Source organism: Procambarus clarkii, chromosome 54 (assembly GCF_040958095.1).
Source record: "Procambarus clarkii isolate CNS0578487 chromosome 54, FALCON_Pclarkii_2.0, whole genome shotgun sequence".
Classification (NCBI taxonomy): domain Eukaryota; kingdom Metazoa; phylum Arthropoda; class Malacostraca; order Decapoda; family Cambaridae; genus Procambarus; species Procambarus clarkii.
This window is the reverse complement of record NC_091203.1, coordinates 19,572,511-19,593,757: the sequence shown is the minus strand read 5'-3', so window position 1 is coordinate 19,593,757 and position 21,247 is coordinate 19,572,511. Positions and strand designations below refer to the sequence as shown.

General features: G+C 45.9%; 1 long non-coding RNA gene across 1 annotated transcript in view; it reads right to left on the bottom strand.

The window, feature by feature from the left end:
- Nucleotides 1–1,593: 1,593 nt before the first annotated feature.
- LOC123771355 (uncharacterized) overlaps nucleotides 1,594–21,247 on the bottom strand; it is a 36,242-nt gene continuing 16,588 nt past the window's right edge. The window contains exon 2 of the long non-coding RNA XR_011222849.1: nucleotides 1,594–4,143. This is a non-coding gene — a long non-coding RNA (uncharacterized lncRNA). The remainder of the gene's footprint in view (nucleotides 4,144–21,247) is intronic.

Below are 21,247 nucleotides of genomic sequence, written 5' to 3'. Positions count from 1 at the left end.
ATGAAATAAACGTATAAATGACCCCTCACTTGCTCTAGTGCTCTTGGGAGGTGGTGATCTTTGGTGTATTTAAATACTCCGAAATTACCATCTCTTTTAAGGGTCTGAGCAGGTGGTGGAGCGGGTTAAGGCGTACCTGTTATGCCAGTTGCTGGAAGGCTTCTGTGCTGGCTAGGGTTCGAGTCTCCTGGTGGGAAAGTGTTCTAAAGTTGTATACTTCACTCTCGTGTTTAGGAGAGTTGTGCCTTAAGCATAGACACTGTGTCTTCCCATATTAACAGGGACTTGATGAAATAAACGTATAAATGACCCCTCACTTGCTCTAGTGCTCTTGGGAGGTGGTGATCTTTGGTGTATTTAAATACTCCGAAATTACCATCTCTTTTAAGGGTCTGAGCAGGTGGTGGAGCGGGTTAAGGCGTACCTGTTATGCCAGTTGCTGGAAGGCTTCTGTGCTGGCTAGGGTTCGAGTCTCCTGGTGGGAAAGTGTTCTAAAGTTGTATACTTCACTCTCGTGTTTAGGAGAGTTGTGCCTTAAGCATAGACACTGTGTCTTCCCATATTAACAGGGACTTGATGAAATAAACGTATAAATGACCCCTCACTTGCTCTAGTGCTCTTGGGAGGTGGTGATCTTTGGTGTATTTAAATACTCAGAAATTACCATCTCTTTTAAGGGTCTGAGCAGGTGGTGGAGCGGGTTAAGGCGTACCTGTTATGCCAGTTGCTGGAAGGCTTCTGTGCTGGCTTGGGTTCGAGTCTCCTGGTGGGAAAGTGTTCTAAAGTTGTATACTTCACTCTCGTGTTTAGGAGAGTTGTGCCTTAAGCATAGACACTGTGTCTTCCCATATTAACAGGGACTTGATGAAATAAACGTATAAATGACCCCTCACTTGCTCTAGTGCTCTTGGGAGGTGGTGCTCTTTGGTGTTTTTAAATACTCCGAAATTACCATCTCTTTTAAGGGTCTGAGCAGGTGGTGGAGCGGGTTAAGGCGTACCTGTTATGCCAGTTGCTGGAAGGCTTCTGTGCTGGCTAGGGTTCGAGTCTCCTGCTGGGAAAGTGTTCTAAAGTTGTATACTTCACTCTCGTGTTTAGGAGAGTTGTGCCTTAAGCATAGACACTGTGTCTTCCCATATTAACAGGGACTTGATGAAATAAACGTATAAATGATCCCTCACTTGCTCTAGTGCTCTTGGGAGGTGGTGATCTTTGGTGTATTTAAATACTCCGAAATTACCATCTCTTTTAAGGGTCTGAGCAGGTGGTGGAGCGGGTTAAGGCGTACCTGTTATGCCAGTTGCTGGAAGGCTTCTGTGCTGGCTAGGGTTCGAGTCTCCTGGTGGGAAAGTGTTCTAAAGTTGTATACTTCACTCTCGTGTTTAGGAGAGTTGTGCCTTAGGCATATATATATATATATATATATATATATACATGAGATTAGGGAGGATTGAAATAGAAACCGGTATGTATGAACGTGCAATAGACCTTCTGCAATTTTTTCTGATTCCTAGAGGTTATGTAATTGGCTTAACATATATAAGTGAGTATGGATGAATATAAATAGGAGAAGCTAAGAATGAATCAATAGGCCTTGTTCAGTTTTCTTTAATTCTTAGAGGTGACATGATTGATTAAAGTACAACAGGACAGACATAAATAAATGCTCCATAGTATTGGCCAATAGGTCCTCTTCAGGTTCCTTGCTTAGCTTAACAGGGCAGATGTAAATGAGTGAGAATTGACTAATTGGCCTTCTGCAGTTTTCTTTATTAATTCTCATGTTCAATAGGCAAACTTCGACTAGACACTGAAAAAATGTTTGGTATCAATAAGGAATATTTGACTAGACACTGAAAAATATTTTGTATATATAATCAATCTTTGAATAAACATTGAAAATTATTCAATACAAATAAAAAATCTTTGAAAATGGATTGAAAAAAATACCAGCGACAGAAGTATACCACTGTTGAGTTTTATGAAAAAATTAGAAGCGTAAATATCTGCACACAGCCTACATTCACAGAAAAACGTAGTCCAATACCTGTGCACCGCTGTGTTCACAGGGGCAAAAAGTAGGCCAACATCCGCAAAAAAAAAAAGCAAAACTCATGGTTATTGGCCTACCTTACACTGTGCATTGTTCTACAGACGCTCTACATTGTGCAAGTAACTTAACCCTGGGGTAGCCATCCCTACAGTGTGCAAGTAATTTAACCCCGGTGAAGCCATCTCTTCATTGTGCAATTAAGAATACGACAGATATTGTATACAATTTATTTTAATAATAAACATAAGAAAAATAACAATATAACTACAATATACATATTGTATTTTAGACTTTCCATGACTTCTACTAAAGCACACAGGATTTAATAACAGTCAGGGGAAAGTCTAAAATTCCATCTGGGCAGCGGTTATAAATACTTCTGAAATCTTTCCTTAGTAAGACTGGTCGTAGAATGGTGGATAGAGCTTCTGTGTCCCATGGTGGGGTCGGTGGTTCGAGTTTCCTAGTGCCCAGGTGAATGAAATATTTATGTCCACGGTAGTGTGGTCGAATATATATATATATATATATATATATATATATATATATATATATATATATATATATATATATATATATATATATATATATATATATATATATATATATATATATATATATATATATATATATTAATGTAAAGAAGCTTGAATGATTCCCCAAGTCAATATGCAACAGAAAGCTCCTCACCCCAGAAGGATTCGAACCCAGAAGGCTCCATGCACCTTAGCGTGAAAAAATGTATCTTACGACTTCCAATTCTTTTAACAGTCGTTGTAGCCTACTTCAGAAAGTACTGGACACGCTAAGGTACATGGAGCGTCTGGCTGTCTGGGTTCGAATCCTTCTGGAGTGAGGATTTTTATGTTACATATATATATGTCGTACCTAGTAGCCAGAACGCACTTCTCGGCCTACTATGCAAGGCCCGATTTGCCTAATAAGCCAAGTTTTTCCTAAATTAATATATTTTCTCTAATTTTTTTCTTATGAAATGATAAAGCTACCCATTTCATTATGTATGAGGTCATTATTTTTTTATTGGAGTTAAAATTAACATAGATATATGACCGAACCTAACCAACCCTACCTAACCTAACCTAATCTATCTTTATTGGTTAGGTTAGGTTAGGTTAGGTTGCCGAAAAAGTTAGTTTAGGTTAGGTTAGGTAGGTTAGGTAGTCGAAAAACAATTAATTCATGAAAACTTGGCTTATTAGGCAAATCGGGCCTTGCATAGTAGGCCGAGAAGTGCGTTCTGGCTACTAGGTACGACATATATACATATATATATATATATATATATATATATATATATATATATATAAACAGATGTGAGATATTTAGCTAAAAATTAAAAAAAAAAGTTGTATTTCAGAGTTGTCAAAATATTTGCTTAAGTATACTAAAACAACATTTGTGCAAAGTGTGTATTTGTGTGGGTGTGTGTGTGTATGTGTGTGTGTGTGTGTGTGTGTGTGTGTGTGTGTGTGTGTGTGTGTGTGTGTGTGTGTGTGTGTGTGTGTGTGTGTGTGTGTGTGTATTTGTGTGCATTTGTGTGTACTTTGTGTATATGTAATTCCTGACTGCTTGTATGTGTATATACATGTGCGTGTGTGTGTATAATACGAGCCTCCACCAGATGACCAAAACACTCGGCTCTCACAATTACGTTAACAAACTCAACCGAGTATCCTCCTTCATACGCCTGGCCAGGTCGCTGCCAGGCGGCTCCCACTGGCCACACGGGTTCACGCTGCCCTGGTCACCAGCGGCATCACAGATCACCAAGGGGGCGCTGCTCTAGCCAAAGGGGTGGTCGGGACAGTTGCACTCTGGGCCACCAACGCCCTCTTTGCACGCCTCACGACAGAACTCCTCGAGGGGGTCGAGGGTCGTGGTGGTGGTGATGGTCGCCGGCACTTCTGGGTTATTAGGGAGGAAGGTGGTGGCAGCGGCGGCGGCGGCGTGAGGGTCGTCTCGTGGTTTAAGGATGGTCCTGGTGGTGGTGGAGGGGGCCAGCAGCACCACGACCACCACCGCCACACACCACGTCACACTCCACTTTCTCATCTCCCCACAAACAAGCCCTGTAGGAAGACAAATTATTCACAATAAATAAAATTATCCGTTCAAAAAAATATGGCCTAATGCAGTGGTACTCAACCTATTTGGCCGCAAGCTGCCTATTCAGGTGATGTCAGAATGACACCCCCCCCCCTTTGTTCCTTGCCCAACATTGTCTAAATACATAATTAATTATGTAACAGACTAAACTCAAGCATACTTCAATCAACAAAAAAGTTCAATAGACTGCCATGTAACTCAGTTTATTCAGATGAAAATTATTATGAGAAACTTGTCATCGTTCTTCTACTCCACCAATCCTTGGATTGGTGGAGCAGTTCTTGAAAGGGTCATAAGTTCTTGAAAAGTTCTTGAAACACTGGTCAGTTTCAACCTCCAAAATACTTCATTACTTAGTTCTAGCTTGAAACACAGTTTAAAACCCTCACTCACAAATATATGTCGACACATATGGAAGCATTGCATCGATAGCTCATTCTGCCACTTTTTGCATGGAGTCGTACATCAGGGGGTCGTACATTAGGGGTTGTACATCAGGGGGCGTACATCAGGGGTCGTTCATCAGGGGGCATACATCAGGGGGTCGTACATCAAGGGTCGTACATCAGGGGTCGTACATCAGGGGGCGTACATCAGGAGTCGTACATCAGGAGTCGAACATTAGGGGGTCGTACATCAAGGATCGTACATTATGAGTCGTACATCAAGGGGTCGTACATCAGGGGGCCGTACATCAGGGGTCGTACATCAGGAGTCGTTCATCAGGAGTCGTACATCAGGGGTCGTATATTAGGAGTCATACATAAGGGGTCGTACAACAGGAGTCGTACATTAGGAGTCGTACATCAGGGGTCGTACATCAGGAGTCGTACATCGAGAGGTCGTACATCAGGGGTCGTACATCAGGGTTCATACATCAGGGGGTCGTACATCAGGGGTCGTACATCAGGAGTCATACATCAGGGGTCGTACATCAGGGTTCGTACATCAGGAGTCGTACATTAGGAGTCGTACCCTACGCCCCACACTCTCAACCACCCCACCTAAGCCTTCCCTTCTCCACCACTCCCCTAAACCCTCCCCCCTTCCTCACCCCCCCCCCCCCTCAGCTTTCCCTTTCCCTCCACGTCCCTTCCCCCCTTTTCTGCCCCCAACCCCCCGCTTCTCCCCCATCCACCCAATCCCTTCCTTCCCGCATTCCCCCCCAAGCCTCCCCATCTCCCCCCAACCCTCCCCCTTCCCCCCCCCCCAAGCCCTTCCTCCTCCACCAGTCTCCCTGCACCAGATCCTCCCAGTCCCCGCACACCCCAGATCCCACAGGTTCCCCCCAGAGGAGAAGCAGAAGAGAGTCAGTTTCAGGATAATGTACTCGAACATTCATATGATCACAAGCAAAGCAAGTGAACTAAGGGGAAAGAACACAAGAGGTGAACCCTGATGTAATTGGACTCACTGAAACAAAACTCTCAGGAATCATGACGAATGCCATGTTTCCTCAGCAGAACACAGTAATAAGGAAAGGGAGGGAAGGTAGGTGAGGAGGCAGAGTGGCTCTACTAATGAGAAAGGAATGGAGATTCAAGGAGATGGCTATCCCGGGCTGTGAGGGATTCAGAGACTACATTGCAGGCACCATGACAATGAGAGGACCAAAAATAGTAGTAGCAGTGATATATAACCCTCCACCATATGACAGAAGACCCAGTCAAGATTATGACAACAACAACATGGCAATTAACATTATAATTGAGAGGGCAGCCTCTGCTGCCTGCGGAAATAGATCCCATCTGCTCATGATGGGGTACTTCAATCACGGAAGGATAGACTGGGAGAACAAGGAACCCATAGAGGCGAGGATACAGGGAGAGCCAAACTATTGGAGGTGGTGACTAGAAACTTTTTAACCCAGCATGTCAGAGAACCCACAAGGATGAGAGGAAACGATGAACCAGCGATACTCGACCTAGTCTAGACCTAGATATATAACCCTCCACCAAATGACAGAAGACCAAGGCAAGAGTATAACAATAACAACATGGCAATTAACACTAAAATTGGGAAGGCAGCCTATGCTGCCTGTAGAAATAGATCTCATCTGCTCATTATGTGGACTTCAATCAAGGAAGGATAGACTGGGAGAACAAGGAACCGCATAGAGGAGAGGATACATGGAGAGCCAAAGCCAAACGTTCAAACCAAAAGAGCCAAACGTTCTCCGTAGGGGAGAACGGAGGGCTTGGGGGTGGGAGAGACGGGAGGGCATGTGGGAGAAGGGAGGGCTTGGGGGATGGGGGAGAAGAGAGGTTCTGGGGAGAGGGGTGAGTGGGAGGAGGGGGTGAGTGGGGAGAGGGTGCCTTAAGTGGATACTTAGCAGGGGGGGGGCTGTCAGGGGATGGGGCAGGTCAGGTGGCTGTTGGATAGAATGAGGGGGTGGTGCTCCACTCCTTGTGGCTGTTGCACTGTTTGAGGAGGGTTCCCCACTCCCCTCTGGGATTGTAGGATTTGGGTTGTGGTTCTCTGATTCCTTTCTCTCTCCCTGTGCTCTCTACTCGTGTCTGCTGCCCTCACTCTCTCGTCCCTTATCAAATCCCTCTGCAGGAATACTATTTTGAACTTCTGTACATTTGCTAGACCGCTCTTCCTTGCTAACAGTTCCTCTTTCATGTTCTCACTCATGAATACCACTTTTATCAATCGGTCTCTGTCTTTGTTGTACTTTCCAAGCCTGAAAACCTTTTCAACATTTTGGTCAGCCTTCTCCATCCATACCTTTTTAAGGATGTCGGTAACTATGTTTTTGTCTTTGTCTCTCCGCTGCTTTGGGCTGGTCTCTGTTTGCTCCTTAATGCCTGCTACTAATACTGCTCGTTTTTCTCCATCAGCCGGCTAGTACATCTAGCTGCTTCCTGAGAACAAGTCACTTCCATGTTAACTTCCATAGAGATTGAGGAGAGAGAGAGAAAGGGGGAGAGAGAGAGAGAGAGAGAGAAGGGAGAGAGAGAGAGAGAGAGAGAGAGAGAGAGAGAGAGAGAGAGAGAGAGAGAGAGAGAGAGAGAGAGAGAGAGAGAGAGAGAGAGAGAGAGAGAGAGAGAGAGAGAGAGAGAGAGAGAGAGAGAGAGAGAGAGAGAGAGAGAGAGAGAGAGAGAGAGAGAGAGAGAGAGAGAGAGAGAGAGAGAGAGAGGTGTATGTGTGTGTGTATGTATGGGGGGGGGGGAGGTGGGAGAGAGGGAGGGGATGGTCGGGGTGTGTGGGGCACATTAGAGTGGGAGGGTGTGGGGTGCATTAGAGTGGGAGGGTGTGGGCCCTATGGTAGGGAGGCTATGTGTGTACTGTTGGTGCTATGGTGGGAGGGAGTGGGGGTGAGAGAAGGGGGGGTTGCCCGGTGTAGGGCATAGCGTATTTTTCACAATTGGGTGCCACAAAACTAGTCCCCAAGTGAGCCATATATTTCCTTGAGGTGTGTTTTCATTTGTTAACTTATATCCAGGATTTTCTATTAAAATGCAATAACACTGTACACCGTTTGATTGACTGACTTTTTTGTGAGGCCTTACTTTACTGCCAATTCAAAACATTCCACAGCATAAACAGGTGTTAAACGTATTGTTGACAGTCTTGTTTACGCCTCGTAGGTCTGCTGGTGTCCTACACGGCTGCCAGGCGTAGTTCCCTCCAACTTGTCGCTATAAATCACCAGTAATCTGCTTCTTGTTCCCCTTAGCACCGATATAGTTCTAATGCTACACGCTTAGAACCACTTCTTCACTATCCTATTCACTTTTTGTTATAATCTTCACTATCACATCTAGTTGTGTACACTCTGACCAAGCAATGGCGCACGTGCTTGTCCTGGCACTGATGTCGTACCCTTGATCGTCACTAATTTGCACTATCGGACACAATCTATGAATTTGCTAGATTCTAATCGGTGTGTTGCACTTTGTATTATCACTGAGCACCGAATTTTCCGTGTATCCCTCTGATGTCCCGAAATATGAAGCCTTATTGACGTGTGTGGTGCAACGTGTCCACCTCCCAAGACCCTCGAGACAGGTCTTGGTGTGTGTGAGTGTGTGTGTGTGAGTGTGTGTGTGTGTGTGTGTGTGTCCACCTCTATTATACCTACACTTCAAACTGTGTATGGAGTCAGCCTCCACCACATCTATTCCTAGTGCAATCCATTTATTAACTACTCTGACACTGAAAAAGTTCTTTCTAATGTCTCTGTGGCTCACTTGGGTACTAAGCTTCCACCGTGCCCCCCTTGTGCGTGTACAACCCGTGTTAAATATTCCATCCTTGTCCACCCTGTCAATTCCCCCTGAGAATTTTGTATGTGGTGATCATGTCTCCCCTAGCTCTTCTGCCTTCCAGCGACGTGAGGTGCAGTTCATGTAGTCTGTCCTCATAACTCATGCCTCTTAGTTCTGAGACTAGCCTAGTGGCATACCTCTGAACTTTTTCCAGCTTCGTCTTGTGGTTGACTAGATATGGGCTCCATGCTGGGGCTGCATACTCCAGGATTGGCCTTACATATGTGGTATACAAGGTTCTGAAGGATTCCTTACACAGGTTTCTGAAAGCAGTTCTGATGTTAGCCAGCCTCGCATAGGCCGCTGATGTTATTCTTTGATGCGGGCTTTGAGAAACAGGTTTGGTGTGATATAAACTCTTAGATCTTTCTCTCTGTCCGTTTCGTGAAGGACTTCATCTCCCATTCGGTATCTATTGACTGGCCTCCTCATTCCTCCTCCTAGTTTCATTATCTTATATTTACTTGGGTTGAACTTTAGTAGCCATTTGTCGGACCATTCCTTCAGTTTGTCTAGATCATCTTGTAGCCTCATACTATCCTCCTCTGTCTTGATCCTTCTCATAATTTTTGCATCATCAGCAAACATCGAGAGGAACGAGTCAATTTCTTCTGGGAGATCATTTACGTATATCAGAAACAGTATAGGTCCAAGGACTGATCCCTGTGGGACTCCACTGGTGACTCCTCTGAGTGGGGTGAGGCCACTCCGAGACCTCACCCCTCACGGTGACTCGCAGTGTCCTGTTGCTTAGGTACTCTCTTATCCAGTGGAGTACCTTCCCTTTCACTCCTACCTGCATCTCCAGTTTGTGTACTAGTCTCTTATGGGGTACTGTGCCAAAAGCTTTCTGGCAGTCCAGAAATATGCAGTCTGCCTAGCCTTCTCTCTCTCTTGCCTGATATTTGTTGCCTGATCATAGAACTCAATTAACCCTGTTAGGCATGATTTGCCAACTGATCTGAACCCATGCTGATGTTATGTTACAAAATTCTTCTGCTCCAGATGTTCCACTATCTTTTTTCGCACAATCTTCTCCGTCATCTTGCATGGAATGCAAGTTAGGGACACTGGCCTGTAGTTCAGTGCCTCCTGCTTATCACCTTTCTTCTATATTGGGACTACATTAGCCGTCTTCCAAATTTTTGGCAGTTCACCAGTTACCTGTTGTACACCATGGAGAGTGGTAACTTATGTAACTTAACCTAACCTTACCCAATCTATCTTAACTTACGTAATCTAACCTAACTTACATAACCTTACTTATCAATCCTACCCTAACCTAATCTTGCCTAATCTAACCTAACCTTACCCAACCTAATTTTACATAACCTAACCTAAATTACATAACTAAATTTACCCATCTGTCTAAAATATGGTAACCTACCTTAACTATGGTAACCTACCTAATGTACCCAGCCAACCTTAACTTACATAACCTAACCTAACCTAACTTATGTAATGTAACTTATCTAACCTAACTTATGTAATGTAGGTTAATGCTATTATGTAATGTAATGTAATGTAGGTTAATGTAATGGTAGGTTGTAATGCTATGGGACCTAAGGGGCCTCGTAGCCTGGTGGATAGCGCGCAGGATTCGTAATTCTGTGGCGCGGGTTCGATTCCCGCACGAGGCAGAAACAAATGGGCAAAGTTTCTTCATCCTGAATGCCCCTGTTACCTAGCAGTAAATAGGTACCCGGGAGTTAGTCAGCTGTCACGGGCTGCTTCCTGGGGGTGGAGGCCTGGTCGAGGACCGGGCCGCGGGGACACTAAAGCCCCGAAATCATCTCAAGATCATCTCAAGATGTAACTTCTCTAACCTAATTTATATAATGTAACTTCTCTAACCTAACTTATATAATGTAACTTCTCTAACCTAACTTATCTAACCTAACCTGACCTAGCTTAACTTATCTAGCCTAACCTAACCTAACCCACCTATCCTAGTCTAATATGCAACCAACACCTTCATATTTTAACTGTGTGCCATGTTCTCTTCATGCAGCATTTACTCAAACAACATAACAGTTATAATACGTATCCATTCTAAGTGTGTTTCTTAAGCAACATCTTTCACACACTTTCCCAAATATTTTCTTTTTGTAACAACGTAGTTAACTAATTAACTAATGGAACTGATGTTCCATCTATCATGTAGTTATTATCATTCTCTTTTTCTTTTTTCCTTTTTTAAATTCTATTTATGCATTTGATCTCAATTAGTATTAAGTTTTAGTCTAAGTTTTTTCCCACACCTTGCCCGAAACGCTGTGCGTATTAGTGGCTTTAGGCATTGTATGTACTAGCTCTATTAATCAGACATTATGTTTGTAACTCATTGTCAATGTATATACCATTATCTGAATGAATATCTTATCATATCTTATCTTATCTTATCTTATCTTATCTTATCTTATCTTATCTTATCTTATCTTATCTTATATTAATATTCAAATTGTATTAATTCAAATTTGTATTTAGAGGCCAAACTCAAGGTACCATCTTGGAGGTGAAATCCTTCAACAGTCAAGAAGAGAGAAAGATCAGGGGGTTGATATCACACCGAACCTTTCCACACAAGTTCTCATCAAAAAGATATCATCAGCGGCATATGCTAAATTGGTGAACATAAGAACTGCCTTTAGAAACTTGTGTAAGGAATCATTCAGAACCTTGTATACCACTAATGTCAGACCAATTCTGGAGTATGCAGCTCCTTCCAGGAGTCCATACCTAGTTAAACACAAAATAAAGTTAGAGACGTTTCAGAGATATGCAACCAGACTAGTCCCAGATTTGAGAGGTATTAGTTATGAGGAAATGCTATGGGACCTAAACCTCATGTTCAAGGAAGACAGAAGAGTTAGGGGGGAGAAATTATCACTACCTACACAATTATCAGCGGAATTGACAGGGGTGAACAAAGACTAACTATTTAGAATGGGAGGAACATGAACAAGGGGACACAGGTGGAAACTTAACACCCAAATGAGCCACAGGGACGTTAGAAAGAACTTTTTCAGTGTCAGAGTAGTTAGTAAATGGAATGATGCATTAGGCAGTGATGTGGTGGAGGCTGACTCCATACAGTTTCAAATGTAGATATGACAGAGCCCAATAGGCTATGGAATCTGTACACTAGTTGATTGATGGTTGAGAGGCGGGATCAAGGAGCCGAAGCTCTACCCTACAAGCACAGCTAAGTGAGTACAAACAAACGCAAACATATACATAAACACACAAATATACAAAGACACAAAAAACACGCATACACACAAACAAACAAACAAACACACACACACTGAAAATGCCAGTGGTTTCCACTCCAGTGGCTGAAGCCACACAATGACTTCCCGAACTGCAAATCAAGAGTTACGTGGAGAAACTAGAGGCGTTAAACATGCCAAAACTAGAAGATGGAAGGAAAAAGAGATGATATGATCACCACTTACAAAATACTAACAGGAATCGACCAAATTGACAAAAAGGAATTCCTGACACCAGCAACGTCACTAACAAGAGAATACAGATTCTAGCTGAGGCAACAAAGGTGCCGGAAAACATTATAAAATTTTCTTTTGCAAACGGAGGGGTAGATATTGAAACAAGCTAAGTGAGAAAGTGGTGGAGGTCAAAGCCGTCAGTAGTTTCAATGCCTTATACGATAAAGAGTACTGGGAAGACAGGACACCATGAGCACAGTGGGACCCCCCTCCATCTCCCTCACCCTCTCCCACCACCTGACCTGAAGTGACCATCTCCGCCCCCTCTCACCACCCCAGTTTCCCACGCATCCCCCCCTACAAACACACACACACGCACGCAAACACACTAAATCAGTATGTGTTATTCACTATTCACCCCACTATTCCACTATTTTCCACTCCCCTCTCTCACCCCTCTCTCTCACCCCATTCTCACCCCTCTCTCTCACCCAACTCTCCCACCCCTCTCTCTCACCCCTCTCTCCCACCCACTCTCTCTCTCTCTCTCTCTTTATCTCGCCCTCTCTCTCTCTCTCTCTCTCTCTCTCTCTCTCTCTCTCTCTCTCTCTCTCTCTCTCTCTCTCTCTCTCTCTCTCTCTCTCTCTCTCTCTCTCTCTCTCTCTCTCTCTCTCTCTCTCTCTCTCTCTCTCTCTCGCCCTGCTTGCCCTCCTCCTGACAAATCCTATCACAGCATAACAGGAACAGGGGTAACCATGATGGCCAGAGGAAACAGGGGAACAGGGAAAAGTCAAGGTGATGAAATGAAGGAAATGTTCTTGCCCTGCAATTTGTTCTCAACATTACATAATAGAGAGAGCAGCTTTTGTTGCCAGCAGGAATGGATTTGGACTACTAATCATGAGAGACTTCAACCACGGGAAAATAGACTGGGAGAACAGAGATCCGCATGCAGGACCAGAAACATGGAGAGCTAAACTGCTGGACGTGGCAACAAGACACTTTCTAAGCCAGCATATCAAGGACCCAACAAGAATGAGAGAAGATGAACCAGCAATGCTCAATATGATATTTACCCTAAATGAGTGGGATATAAGGGAAGTTAAGATGGAAGCACCCTTGGGGATGAGTGACCACAGTGTATTGAACTTTGAGTACCTGGTAGAGCTAGGAATTATCTCCCCCAAAAAAGAACTAGGAAACAAAAGGCTGGCATACCGAAAGGGGAACTATGAGGAGATGAGACGTTTCCTAACAAATACCTTGGGACACAGACCTCAGAGCTACGTCTGTACAAGATATGATGGACTATGTCACCCAAAATTATCAGGAGGCAGTAAACAGGTTCATCCCGTTCCAAAGGGAAAAATCCGAGAAGCAACAGAAGAATCCATGGTATAATAGGGTGTTACGGACCCGGATCCAGCGTCCGAGCACGGAGCAGTGACGACCACGCCATCTGTGGGTCAGCTCCCGAAACCCCCCCCAAACGGACGACGACACCTGGTGAGGACGACGTGTACTGGCTACGAGGGCCAGTTTCCAGTCCCGTTCAGCACTCAACACAGCCACTGCTGACCTCTGGTGAGGTGGTGCTCGGCCGACAACGCCATCTAGGGAGTGGATAGGTGGGCGTTTGTGTCTGAGCCTGTAAGTGAGGTGCTTTAGTGTGTCCCTGTTATTGATGACGTGTCTGCTTACAGAGTCGACCTGGGACTGCTGTGATGGAAGTTGAGTCAGTCTACCCAAGGCAGCCGACCCCATACCTTGTGCTTTGCTGCAGCAGCTGTGAGTCGCCTCCCGGAGGAACACTGTGGTGTTACCCTGCCAGTGAAGTGGCAGTAGAAGGATTGTCGTACCCGGGACCGACTGCTGCAGACGATTGACCACTGGGGTATTGAGGACAGGAGAGTGATTTGTGGTATCACACGAGGCTCCTGACTAGGGCGCTACCCTAGTATCGCTCGTGGAGTGGCCTGAACAGCGTTGCTGATCCGGAACCTGCCAGCAGTTCGCTGGACTTGTGGTTGACTGCCTCCACGGCGGTGCCCCCAGTGGGACTGTGTTTTGGCTGACCTGTGTCCAGGGTAGACTCAGCTTGATCGAAGGATTCGTCAAGAGACCACGAGAGCACCAAGGACTTGGCACCGAGAGGATCCAGCGTCTTCAGGAGAAGACGACCTTGTATATACATCCCCTGTGCCGTGTTAATACCCCTCCCCCTGTGTAATCTTTTTATATATTATTTATTGGTGGCGGTACTAATAATAGTATTAAGTTCTTGACTTATTTCCCTTCGCCTTTAAGTTACTTGCGTTACGGATCACATCCCTTGAAAGCCACTACTGGCTTGGGGCCGGATACCCTTCCTCTAATAACATCAGAGTACGAACCCAGTTGCGACCCGAGAGGGCCGTAACATAATTGGCATCCCCAGCGGGATCCGTCCCCTTGTTAAGTATGTTTGACAGGGGTGGTGAAGTGGCGTAATCCCTGTAAATAATTCCCCCTGTGTGTGACGATTGGGACGTTATACGTCCTGTGCAGTGCTCAGAGTGACTAAGTGCGATATTGTGCAGTGCGGTGCTCGCTGTGATTAAGCGATTAAGTGCAATATTGTGTAGCGCGGTGCTCAGCGTGATTCAGTGCAATATTGTAGAGCGAAGTGTTTGCTGGGATTCAGTGCAATATTGTGTAGTGCGGTGCCCGAAGTAATTACGTGCAATATTGGCAAGTGCAGTGTTTGGTGCGATAAAGTGCAATATTGGCGTAGAACAGTGCTCGGTGCGTTAAGTGCTAACGTGAAAGCGGTGTGTTAAGTGCTAGTTAAGTGTTCCATCTGTGACAATGGCAGAAAAAGCTACCATCGATGATCTGGACGATGTTCAGGCTTTTCTGAACAGAGAGGACTGTCTTGCCAGATTAAAATATCTGAACAAACAGGAACTCGTACTGGTGAGCGCCTACCTGGAGATCAAGATCCGTGCCAGTGATTCCCGTGTGGAGATCTTGTCAAAGGTTCACCGGCATTTGAAGGCAGAGGAAAAACAGGAAGGTGAGGTACCAAGTACAAAAGAAAGTGAAGAAGTTGCTTCCACTGAAAAGGAAGAGAAAGGCAGTGACATTGACAGTGATGCAGGTGAGCTGAATATTAGCTTTCTTACAGTCAAAATGCGTGCCTTAGAGATAAATCGTGAGATAGAATGGAAGAAATTAGAAATGGAAAGAGAGAGACAAGATAAAGAATTAGAGATGAGGCGTTTAGAATTAGAAGAAAGGAAGGCAGAAAGAGAAAGAGAAGAGAAACGAGAAAGAGAAAGAGAAGAACGAGAAAGAGAAAGAGAAGAACGAGAAAGAGAAGAGAAACGAGAAAGAGAAGAGCGAGAAAGAGAAGAGAAACGAGAAAGAGAAGAGAAACGAAAAAGAGAAGAGCGAGAGAGAGAAGAGAAACGAGAAAGAGAACAGCGAGAGAGAGAAGAAAACGAAAGACAGAGACAACATGAACTAGAAGTATTACGATTAGGCGGTGGTCGGAGGCCAACAACGGAAACCAGTAGTTTCGATCCGGTAAGGAACATCAAAATGGTCCCCAAATTCAATGAGAGGGAAGTGTCAAAGTTCTTTGCAGCCTTCGAGAAAGTCGCTGCCTCTTTGCAGTGGCCAAGGGAGAATTGGGCCATCATGATACAGTCAGTCTTGACTGGGAAGGCCCAAATCGCCTACTCCACGTTATCCCTTGACGACTCCGGCGATTATGACAAGGTGAAGAAGGTTGTGCTCATGGCGTACCAATTGGTACCTGAGGCGTACAGGCAGAAGTTCAGAAACCTGAAAAAGACCTCAGAGCACACTTTCACCGAATTCGCCACTATCAAGGAGCGACTTTTCCAGGAATGGTGTGCCTCTCGGAAGGTGGAGACAAAAGAAGACCTCGAGCAGCTCATACTGCTAGAGGACTTCAAAGATTGTTTGTCTGGAGACCTGAAGACGTACTTAGAGGAACAGCAGGTAGAGACCTTGAGCGCGGCAGCCACAATGGCTGAGGAATATATCCTGACGCATAGGCCTTCTGCTAAGTACGTCCCAAGGCATTACCAACGCCGATTTGACAACCCTCAGGAAGAAGAAGAGACCCCCGTCCCACGAAGCGCTAAGAAGACGCCCCCAAGTAGCCCTCGAAGGAAGAGTCCTAGCAGTCCGAAACACCGTAGTCCAAGGAGGAATATGGTGTGCTGGACTTGTGGGCAGAAAGGGCATGTAGCTGCTATGTGCCGAGGCAGAAGAGGTGGCGGCGCACGAAGGGAGGTGATGTTGATGAGCTGTGGAACATCACCAGCAGGAAACCAGTCTACAACTACGCAGGAAGAACCCAGATTGTTTTCCCCTCACACTTCAGGCGGGTATGTATCGAGTGATCATACTGGTAGATCAGTTGTAGTACTCAGAGATAGTGGAGCAGCCCAGTCCCTGATCGTGAAGAACTCGTTACCCGAGCGAGTAAGTGTGGATGGGAGACCAGAGGTTGTCCTGGTTGGGTTTCCTAGGACGCAGTATATCGCCCCCTTAGTGCCGGTACATCTCGACTCGCCTTACTTCAGCGGCACATGTGCGTTGGCAGTAGTCGATACCTTGCCTATCGCTGGGATTGACGTGATACTAGCCAACGACTTGGTGACAGATTGGAGCATCAATCTTCCCAGAGTCGCGGACGAGTCAGCCAGAACAGCAAGGTCTGAGGTAACAACAGGCAATGGTAATGTCCAGGTAAAGACAGACCCGGATTTAAGTATGTTTAATCCTTCCTCTCACCCGCAGATCGACAATATTCTAGCAGAGTCTCCTGATTCTTCTCTCGACAAGAAACATGAGGTTACGATGGCAGAAGTACCTGAGCTAGAAGAGAGGCCTTGTGTGCAGGCACCCACGGATACCAACGAGTCTGGAGCGAAGGCGGATGTGTACTTGCGGTATGGCAAGGTACGGAGTCCATTGAACCGGCCAGAGATTCCCCAGACGTCGGAGGTATGTGAGGTATGTGCGAAGGTTCTAGAGCCCTCTTCGATCCAAACCAGGCTAATGGATATAGCCGGTTATGGACATTATAGGCTCAGGAAGCTTATCCCTCAGTTGGCCGCATGTCTCTTAGCGGTATTTTGTTTTATTCTTATGTGTGTCCTCAGTAAGGACCAGTGGACGACCCGGCAGATGATGGCTCCCGTGAACACCATGAAGAGATCCCAGGGATTAGAGATATGCACTGTGAGTGTTGCAGTCGAAGAAGGGACCTGGAAGGTGATGGTTGATACAGGAGGTACGAGAGATGATAATATGAGTGTCTGTTTCCGACAGGTTGACACCCCCCGCGTGATTGCTGAGCCTCAATGCAGCGTTATACGGAACGTTGGTCGACCTGACGGTGGCAGAGCGAATGCCATCTTCACTGTACAAACAGCCCTGTTGGGACTAGGTGTGGACCTAGTAGAAGCATATGTAGTAAGTATAGACTTACCCACTGTCGCTGTCACTCTGAATTATCAGACCCCTGTATTCCAGGTTCCCGTCTCCCTGAAGGACTACCGGACCGGTACTAGAAATACCGTCTGTGACCAGCCATCATTGGTGCCACGACACAGGGAAGTGTCGAGTCGCCCCACATCGTGTCTACACCGATCCTTACTCGAGAGATATGAGATGAAGCCCCTGCTTGACATCGCAGAGGAGGTGTGGAAATTTATGTCAGGCAGGTCATCGCCTGCCATTTTCAAGTTCCCTTTGTGCCAGGGTGTCTCCTTAGGACAGTTCCGTGGACGAGACAGCCTCGCCGTTCCAGTTTACAGTATAAGTGAGTCCATTTGGAGTTGTGTCCCCGTACTAATTTGGTTTGTTTCTCTTTATAGAACCCCAAACCAAATTCTTTTTGGTGGGGAGGTGCTACGGACCCGGATCCAGCGTCCGAGCACGGAGCAGTGACGACCACGCCATCTGTGGGTCAGCTCCCGAAACCCCCTCCAAACGGACGACGACACCTGGTGAGGACGACGTGTACTGGCTACGAGGGCCAGTTTCCAGTCCCGTTCAGCGCTCAACACAGCCACTGCTGACCTCTGGTGACGTGGTGCTCGGCCGACAACGCCATCTAGGGAGTGGATAGGTGGGCGTTTGTGTCTGAGCCTGTAAGTGAGGTGCTTTAGTGTGTCCCTGTTATTGATGACGTGTCTGCTTACAGAGTCGACCTGGGACTGCTGTGATGGAAGTTGAGTCAGTCTACCCAAGGCAGCCGACCCCATACCTTGTGCTTTGCTGCAGCAGCTGTGAGTCACCTCCCGGAGGAACACTGTGGTGTTACCCTGCCAGTGAAGTGGCAGTAGAAGGATTGTCGTACCCGGGACCGACTGCTGCAGACGATTGACCACTGGGGTATTGAGGACAGGAGAGTGATTTGTGGTATCACACGAGGCTCCTGACTAGGGCGCTACCCTAGTATCGCTCGTGGAGTGGCCTGAACAGCGTTGCTGATCCGGAACCTGCCAGCAGTTCGCTGGACTTGTGGTTGACGGCCTCCACGGCGGTGCCCCCAGTGGGACTGTGTTTTGGCTGACCTGTGTCCAGGGTAGACTCAGCTTGATCGAAGGATTCGTCAAGAGACCATGAGAGCACCGAGGACTTGGCACCGAGAGGATCCAGCGTCTTCAGGAGAAGACGACCTTGTATATACATCCCCTGTGCAGTGTTAATACCCCTCCCCCTGTGTAATCTTTTTATATATTATTTATTGGTGGCGGTGCTAATTATAGTATTAAGTTCTTGACTTTATTTCCCTTCCCCTTTAAGTTACTTGCGTTACGGATCACATCCCTTGAAAGCCACTACTGGCTTGGGGCCGGATACCCTTCCTCTAACGACATCAGAGTAAGAACCCAGTTGCGACCCGAGAGGGCCGTAATATAGGGCATGTATGGAAGCAAAAGAACTGAACAAAAGGGCGTGGAGGAACTTCCGGAATAACAGAACACCAGAAAGCAGAGACAGATACTAGAGAACCAGAAATGAGTATGTTAGGGTGAGAAGAGAAGCAGAGAAAAATTATGAAAATGATATAGCAAACAAAGCCAAGACCGAAACAAAGCTACTCCATAGTCACATCAGGAGGAAAACAACAGTGAAAGAACAGGTAATGAAACTTAGAACAGGCGGGGACAGGTATTCAGAGAATGACAAAGAGGTGTGTGAAGAACTCAACAAGAGGTTCCAGGAGGTCTTCACAATAGAACAAGGTGAGGTCACTGTGCTAGGAGAAAGGGAAGTAAACCAGGCAGCCTTGGAAGGGTTCGAAATTACGAGTGAGGAGGTCAAAAGACACCTGCTGGATCTGGATGTTAGAAAGGCTGTTGGTCCAGACGGGATCTCACCATGGGTACTGAAAGAGTGTGCAGAGGCACTTTGCTTGCCACTCTCCTTAGTGTATAGTAGGTCACTGGAGACTGGAGACCTACCAGAAATATAGAAGACGGCGAATAGGTCCCAATATGCAAAAAGGGCGACAGGCAAGAGGCACTGAACTAAAGGCCAGTGTCCTTGACTTGACCGTGACTTGCATGGTGACATGATTTGTCACCAAGCAACGTGATGGAGAAGATCGTGAGAAAAAACCTAATAACACATCTGGAGAGAAGGGACTTCGTGACCAATCGCCAACATGAATTCAGGGAGGGTAAATCTTACCTGAATGGCTTAATAGAATTCTACGACCAGATGACAAAGATTAAGCAAGAAAGAGAAGGCTGGGCGGACTGCATTTTCTTGGATTGTCGGAAAGCCTTTGACACAGTACCGCATAATAGGCTGGTACATAAGCTGGAGAGACAGGCAGGTGTAGCTGGTAAGGTGCTTCAGTGGATAAGGGAGTATCTAAGCAATAGGAAGCAGAGTTACGGTGAGGAGTGAGACCTCAGATGGGTGTGATGTCACCTGAGGAGTCCCACAGGCTCCAGGGACACATAAAGGGACCGACAAGAATGAGAGGAGGGGATGAACCAGCCTTGCTTGATCTGATATTTACCCTAAATGAGTCGGATATAAGGGAAGTTAAGTTGGAAGTCCCCTTGGGAATGAGTGATCATAGTGTATTGAGCTTTGAGTACCTGGTTGAGCTGGGAATTATCACCCCCAAAAAAGAACTGGGAACCAAAGGGCTAGCGTACCGAAACCGAAAGGGAAACTATGAGGAAATGAATAAATTCCTATGGGATATACATTGGGACACAGAACTCGGAACCAAGTCCGTACAAGACATGATGGACTATGTCACCCAAAAATGTCAGGAGGCTGTAAGCAGGTTTGTCCCAGCCCGACAGGAAAAAACAGAGAAGCAAAGGAAGAATCCGTGGTTTAATAAGGAATGTATGAAAGCAAAGGAGCAGAACAAAAGGGCATGGAGGAACTTCCGTAATAACAGAACACCAGAAAGTAGAGAGAGATACCAGAGAACCAGGAACGAGTATGTCAGTGTGAGAAGAGCAGCTGAGAAAAAGGTATGTAAATGATATAGCTAATAAAGCCAAGACCGAACCAAAGCTACTACACAGTCACATCAGGAGGAAGACAACAGTGAAGGAACAGGTGATGAAACTTAGGGTGGGCGAGGACAGGTACACAGAGAATGACAAAGAGGTGTGTGAAGAACTCAACAAAAGGTTCCAGGAGGTCTTTACAATAGAACAGGGAGATGTCGCAGCGCTAGAAGTGGTGGCAGCAAACCAGGTGACCTTGGATAGGTTCGAAATTACAAGAGATGAGGTCAAGAAGCACCTATTGGAGCTGGATGTGAGAAAAGCTGTTGGGCCGGATGGAATCTCGCCATGGGTATTGAAAGAGTGTGCAGGAGCACTTTGCCTACCGCTCTCCATAGTGTATAGTAGGTCACTGGAAACGGGGGACCTACCAGAAATATGGAAGACGGCTAATGTAGTACCAATATACAAAAAGGGTGACAGACAAGAGGCACTGAACTACAGGCCAGTGTCCTTAACTTGTATACCATGCAAGGTGATGGAGAAGATTGTGAGAAAAAACCTAGTAACACATCTGGAGAGAAGAGACTTCGTGACAACCCATCAACATGGGTTCAGGGAGGGTAAATCTTGCCTTACAGGATTGATAGAATTCTACGATCAGGTGACAAAGATTAAACAAGAAAGAGAAGGGTGGGCGGACTGCATTTTTTTGGACTGTCGGAAAGCCTTTGACACAGTACCCCATAAAAGGTTGATGCATAAGCTAGAGAAACAGGCAGTAGTAACTGGTAGGGCGCTCCAGTGGATAAGGGAGTACCTAAACAATAGGAA